This window comes from Pantherophis guttatus, chromosome 5 (genome assembly GCF_059756535.1).
Source record: "Pantherophis guttatus breed Tessera chromosome 5, ASM5975653v1, whole genome shotgun sequence".
In the NCBI taxonomy this organism is placed as follows: Eukaryota; Metazoa; Chordata; class Lepidosauria; order Squamata; family Colubridae; genus Pantherophis; species Pantherophis guttatus.
The window spans coordinates 42,078,474-42,084,967 of NC_142067.1; the positions used below are offsets into that span (position 1 = coordinate 42,078,474).

Consider the following 6,494-nt stretch of genomic DNA (forward strand, 5'->3'; position numbering starts at 1 on the left):
GTTCACCCGAACCAGGGCGAACCAGTATAAACCCACCACTGCACTAGTCCCCTTCCCCATATCTCATTGTTATGCACAGACATATGCTCCACAAATCCCATACTGTTTTCAAATTGTTGGCACTTGTTATTTTGTCACCAGCCATATGGAGTTGTGTTCTAGAAAACCTCTTATGAAAACAAAGATTTGCCCCTATCAGTCTGGGATTATTGAATTATTGACCTATATTTTATTGTATTGTAATTCATATAGAAACACTTGTAGGAACATGTTAAGGCCATTGCTGGACAACCAGATGAATTTTACAATTCATTACTATTGTACATAAAACTGTATTTTCCAATAGTAAAACCTTTTATTTAATTTAATTTTAATTTAATTTAATTTCCAATTTATATACCGCCCTTCTCCCTGAGGACTCAGGGCGGTGTACAGCCAAGATAAAAAACATAGAATACAAATATTAAAACATTTAAAAATATATATAAATTTTGGCCCGAAAGTTAAGAATCACAAACTAATTAAAAGAATTTAAAAATTTCTTCTAAGCCAACCCGGCTTGCTGAAAAAGATAGGTTTTCAGGGAACGACGGAAGGCATTGAGGTCATGGATTCTTCTTATCTCCGGGGGCAACTGATTCCAGAGGGTGGGAGCCCCCACAGAGAAGGCCCTCCCCCTGGGGGCCACCAGCCTACATTGTTTGGCTGATGGCACCCTGAGGAGGCCCTCTCTGTGGGAGCACACGGGTCGATGGGAGGTCGTCGGTAGCAGCAGGCGGTCTCGGAGATAGCTAGGCCCTATGCCATGGAGCACTTTAAAGGTGATAACCAACACCTTGAAGCGCACCCGGAAGACCACCGGGAGCCAGTGCAGCTCGCGCAGGAGCGGTGTTACCTGGGAGTGCCATGTTGCTCCCATCACTACCCGCGCTGCTGCATTCTGGACCAGCTGGAGCCTCCGGGTGCTCTTCAAGGGGAGCCCCATGTAGAGAGCGTTGCAGTAGTCAAGGCGAGAGGTGACAAGGGCGTGAGTGACTGTGCACAAGGAATCCCGATCAAGAAAGGGCCGCAACTGGCGAATCAGGCGAACCTGATAAAAGGTCCCCCTGGTAACAGCCGTTAGATGTTCCTCCAAAGACAGCTGCCTATCCAGGAGGACTCCCAGATTGCGAGCCCTTTCAGTGGGAGCCAAAGACTCACCCCCAATAGTCAGCGATGGAGTCAACTGACTATATTGGGATGCCGGGAGCCACAGCCACTCAGTCTTGGAAGGGTTGAGCCTGAGCCTGTTCCTCCCCATCCAGATCCGCACAGCCTCCAGGCACTGGGACATCACTTCAAGGGCATCGTTGGGGTGGCCTGGGGTGGAGATGTACAGCTGGGTGTCATCAGCGTACTGGTGGTATCTCACCCCAAAGCCATGGATGATCTCGCCCAGCGGCTTCACATAAATGTTGAACAGAAGGGGCGAGAGGACCAATCCCTGCGGCACTCCACAGATGAGAGGCCTCGAGGTCGACCTCTGCCCCCCTGCCAACACAAACTGCGACCGGTCGGAGAGAAAGGAGGAGAACCACCGCAACACAGTGCCTCCCACCCCCAACTCTTCCAGCCGGTGCAGCATGATACCATGGTCGATGGTATCAAAAGCCGCTGAGAGATCTAATAGGACCAGAACAGAGGAATAACCCCTGTCCCGAGCCCTCCAGAGATCATCCACCAACGCGACCAATGCCGTTTCCGTGCTGTGCCCAGACCTGAAACCCGACTGGAACGGATCTAGATAGGATGTTTCCTCCAGGAATTGCGGAAACTGTTGCACGACCACACTCTCAACAACCTTCGCAATGAAGCGAAGGTTGGAAACAGGACAATAGTTAGCCAATATTGCTGGATCCAGGGACGGCTTCTTGAGGAGAGGCCTCACCACCGCCTCTTTCAGGGCAGCGGGGAAGTGTTGTTTTGTTAACAATGGTTTACTTTTGTATTGATTACTGATAACATTAAACAGGGTACCAGGTTATCAAATGTGAGGGATATATTACTCAGTCCACCATATTGTTTCCTTCATAGTGCCGAATAGAGTCATCCAATATCCTATTCTGCATCACTATTCTGCTACTGTCATGCACATAAAAGGGTTAAGGCTTGAATAATCAAAACTATTAATTATACTTTAATTTCACAACATGTAGACAGATTTAACCATAGTCTCAATAGGGAAAACATGACCATTCTAAACCAAGCAAAGTCCAAAAATGCCAGGGAATTTCTAGATGCCTGGTCTTTGACAAATCAGCCATAGATAGCAATGATGATGTTACCTAGTTTGAGTAATGAAATGTCTACCAAAAAAAAAGAAAAAGAAAAAGCAAGCTAAGAGAGTATCTCATATTCACTATCTTTTTCTATATCTTTCAACTTTTGCAAATTATTATGCCTTCAGTCCAACTATATACCATTTATTTATTTATTCATTCATTCATTCATTCATTCATTCATTCATTCATTCATTCATTCATTCATTCATTTATTTATATTTAAATTTATATACCGCCCTTCTCCCGAAAGACTCAGGGCGGTGAATAGCCAAAGGTAAAAAACATAGAATACAGAAATTTAAAAGCAGTTTAAAATATTAAACAATTTGGCCCAAAAATTCAAATATCCCATTTAAAATTAAAATTAAAATTAAACAATTGGAGAAGTTAGGCCAACCCGACTTGTTGAAATAAAAAAGTCTTGAGGGCCCGGTGGAAGGTACGTAAATCCGGAATCGTCTGTATCTCCGGGGGAAGCTCGTTCCAGAGGGCAGGTGCTCCCACAGAGAAAGCTCTCATCCTGGGGGCCGCCAGTCGACATTGTTTGACCGACGGCACCCCGAGGAGCCCCTCTCTGTGGGAGCATACTGGCCGGTGGGAGGCTCTCGGTGGCAGAAGGTGGTCTCATAGATATCCAGGTCCTAAGCCATGGAGCACTCTAAAGGTGGTCACCAACACCTTGAACCATTTCATACATACATTAGTAAAAATTGTTTAGTTTTAAGTAATTAGATATGAACATTATTTTATTGCTTTTTTAAAAAATAATATATAAAAAGATAATACATAAGAAAAACTCCAACGCCAATTGAGAAAGAGACACACTGAGAAATCAGGGCTAAGTGCAAAATGCCTGAGCGTACTCAAATACCACAGAGGACGAAAACAAGCAGCACCGCTGTTAATGCATGTGGAAAGGCAGGCAGGTAAAGAAAGAGAAAAGAGAGTCTTTTCAGATGGTAAACGATAGTACAATAAGGAAAGTTGCTGCTCATTTATTGAATAGAATCCAGATGAAGATGCCTTTCCTTCTTTGCTGGGTTGTTACATTCAATGAAATGTTCATCACAGTTTGAAATGTTGTTGAAACACACCATGTTTTTTAGGTATTTGGTATCTATGTACTAGTTGGTGAGCATTCAGCTTCTTCTTCTTTTAATTTGTAGAACAGCCACTAGTGGAACAGAGAACTCAGGAAGGCTCCTAATTAAAAAATTAGGAAAAAGAATTGGCAATTCTGATGGCTTCTGAAAGTTTGCAAACATATTTAAAACTTGATTAAGAATGGGTGATACTTAGCCTTAACCATTTTTTACCTGAATGATTAGGCAAGCGGGTATACTTTTTTTTCTACATAACATACATTGCCTATCTATTTAAATTATTATTAATTTAATAATTTAATATTAAATTAATATTAATCAGCCTAAACATTTTATTCAAATGTATCCCTTCTTTTTTATTTTTCAGGATGAAAGAAGTTTGAATATTTGGACTATCATGAAGATAAAACTGAATTTCCCTATTTTATATTAATATTACCTAGGAAATCCTTTGCAGCTTTTTTTTTATACATAATAAATTAATGATTGCTAAATTAACCAAGACTGGGCTGGTTAGAAAAAGGTCTGTCTGGGAAAAAAAAATCCAATAGAGACAATAACCAGCTGAAGAAAATGGTTACAGTTTACAGTTCAGTTACACTAGAAAACTACATTATTAGTTGCTTTACCATATGATTTGTATACCATCTTTCTTGAAACTCTCTCTCATAGAATAAAAGTATCCATTTTGTAGAAGGCTATTACAAAGCCTTTTCTTTCGCCAGCCATTGGTTTGCTTGTAAGATAATTATAAGAGATAGATCCACATATGTGATTCATGAAAGCTAAGTAGGAAATTCTTCTTTTGACCCTTTTAGTAGTATTTAACTCCAAAGAAGATTCTATTAATATTTATTTAGTCTTTAATTAAATAACAGCAATACTTCCTGGCATGCAATCAGGAATTAATTTGCCCCTTTTTTCTAGCTGAGTTTTAGATGCATAATAGACAACCCATTGGGTCATAATTTCAGAGATATTTTCTTACTAAACAGAAAAGCAAAATGACCATGGGTGACCATGCAAAAGAGCAATAGCAGTAGAAGTGACTTCTGATATTCTGCTGGCATATCCATTGAGCTTTCTTGAGGATGCCTGGCAGGTAGCATCAGAAATCTTCCTTCCTCTCTCCTTCCTTTCATCCTTCATTGTTTTCTCCCATCCCTCCTTTCATTCCTCACTATTTATCCTTCTTTCGTCCCTTCCCTTCCTTCCTCTCTCCCTCCCTTCCTCTCTCACTTAATTCTAGCCAGCTCCCTCCTTTACTTTGCTTGTGGAAACTTGAAGGGAGAAAATCACTGAGGTACACAGTAGCAAGTAGCAAAAATCCAAGTACAACAAGCAAGTGCTGCCAGGTGGGGAAAGGAATGAGAGCATGTATGGTGTGTCAGTCAGCAAAAATACGTGGATGCGTATGAGAAATGCTATGTGGATTGGGAAGGTTTGTGGTGTGCACCAGAGATGCCTTGTGGATCAGGGAAGGTGCACAGACATGTAGTATAGAATTGAAAGGATGCCTAGAAGTACAAAGATGCTGTATGAGTTAGGTAGGGCCTATACTGGGGAGTGGCACTTGTCAAGAATGATATGTGGGTATAATGTGGGTATGTAGAAGGTGCTTGGAAGGGTACCCAGAGTGTTTGAGAATGTGCAAGAGGTAGTCTTTAGGTCATTGATAGAATTTTGATGTTGGTGTGGGTGGGGAAGTCTATGACGGGGTACCAAAGATATGCTGCATGGCTTGGGAAAGGAGTGTGAGAAGAGCAGAGGTTGGGGAGGAGGGAGAGGAGTGCACAAGAGGTGCTGTGTGGGTCAGGAAAGGTATATGGGCAGTGGCACAGTTCAGGAGATATGCATGGGGATGCATGAGAAGTGCTATGCATATGAGGAAAGGGCACAGGGTGGTGGCATGGTCAGGGAAGATTCATTGGGTATGCAAGAGGTGCTTTGTGGATCAGGAAAGGCACACAGGGGGCAGCACAGCTTGGGTAAGGGGCATGAGAAGTGGCATAGGCTGGGAAATATGTGCAATGGTTCCTCCCTCCTTCTGTCCCTTCTCTTCCCTTTGCAGTAAACTGTCATAGAATGTTGAATATGAAGATCATGTGACCGCAGCAGCAGCCCAGCACCACCACAACATTTCCAAATCTCATTCCTTTCGATTCATGAGTCCTGGATTCTGGACCCATTCTGAAGTATCTTGGGCCAAAATAATGTTGCCCTATAGTGCAATTTTTGCTCAGTTAAAGGTCATGACGATAAAAATTTTAATAGCATATAGATGAATACTATTAGTTTCCAATCCTGATCATGAAAGGGTTTTTGTACATACAATCCTTATCTGTTACTATGGAAAGAAAATCAAGTCTTCCCTCTTCTTTTTGTAATTCAAAATTACAAATTAGAATAGGATCTAGACAAAGATCAAAGTGCAACTGGAAACACTAAATATAATCAGGTGAACATTCCTCTTTGTCTAACCCTAACCTGAAATCTTTCTGATCCTAACCTGAAGTCTCTTTGATCAAATAAAAGTCCTTTTACCCCAAAGACCATTTTCAATCAACATATGCTAAACAATAAGAAATCACAGGTCAGCAAGGTGCTTGACTACAAATGCCCAATTTCCTGGAACATCAGTTAAATGAATCTTCTCAGAATTCCTAGACATCATGTTTTTGCATGCTTTTGAGGAACAAAGGTAAGAATAAAGGCTTTTGGGAGAAACGTAATCTGTTGCCACCTCTAAAAGATGATTATTATATATTGCACTCTAAAAATAAGCTTCACCCCTGTTTTAGACAACCACCTGCTTTCTTTATTCTTGGCCTGTAAACAAATCCTGTGGGGTTTTTTCCTAATATAATTAATAATGAAAGTATACTATAATGGTCTATAATGGTTATATTAGGGATTCATCTATTCTTTAGTAGTGTCAATAATTACCATCATTCCAGATGGCAAATATATAATTTGAAGTTATTTAACCAAGATGCAGTACCTGCATTTTTCCTTCTCCATATTTAAAATGAGTGTTGTGAGGAACATAAGGTACAGTTTAACAATCTGT

General features: G+C 41.1%; 1 long non-coding RNA gene across 1 annotated transcript; it reads right to left on the minus strand.

Annotated features, from left to right (window-relative positions):
- Positions 1-3,283: 3,283 nt before the first annotated feature.
- On the minus strand, positions 3,284-5,425 carry LOC117656209 (uncharacterized). Its single transcript, XR_004588913.2, has 3 exons — positions 4,691-5,425; positions 4,054-4,160; positions 3,284-3,524 (listed from the first exon to the last, which is right to left on the minus strand). It is a non-coding gene; the product is annotated as an uncharacterized LOC117656209 (long non-coding RNA).
- Between the last annotated feature and the right edge of the window lie 1,069 nt (positions 5,426-6,494).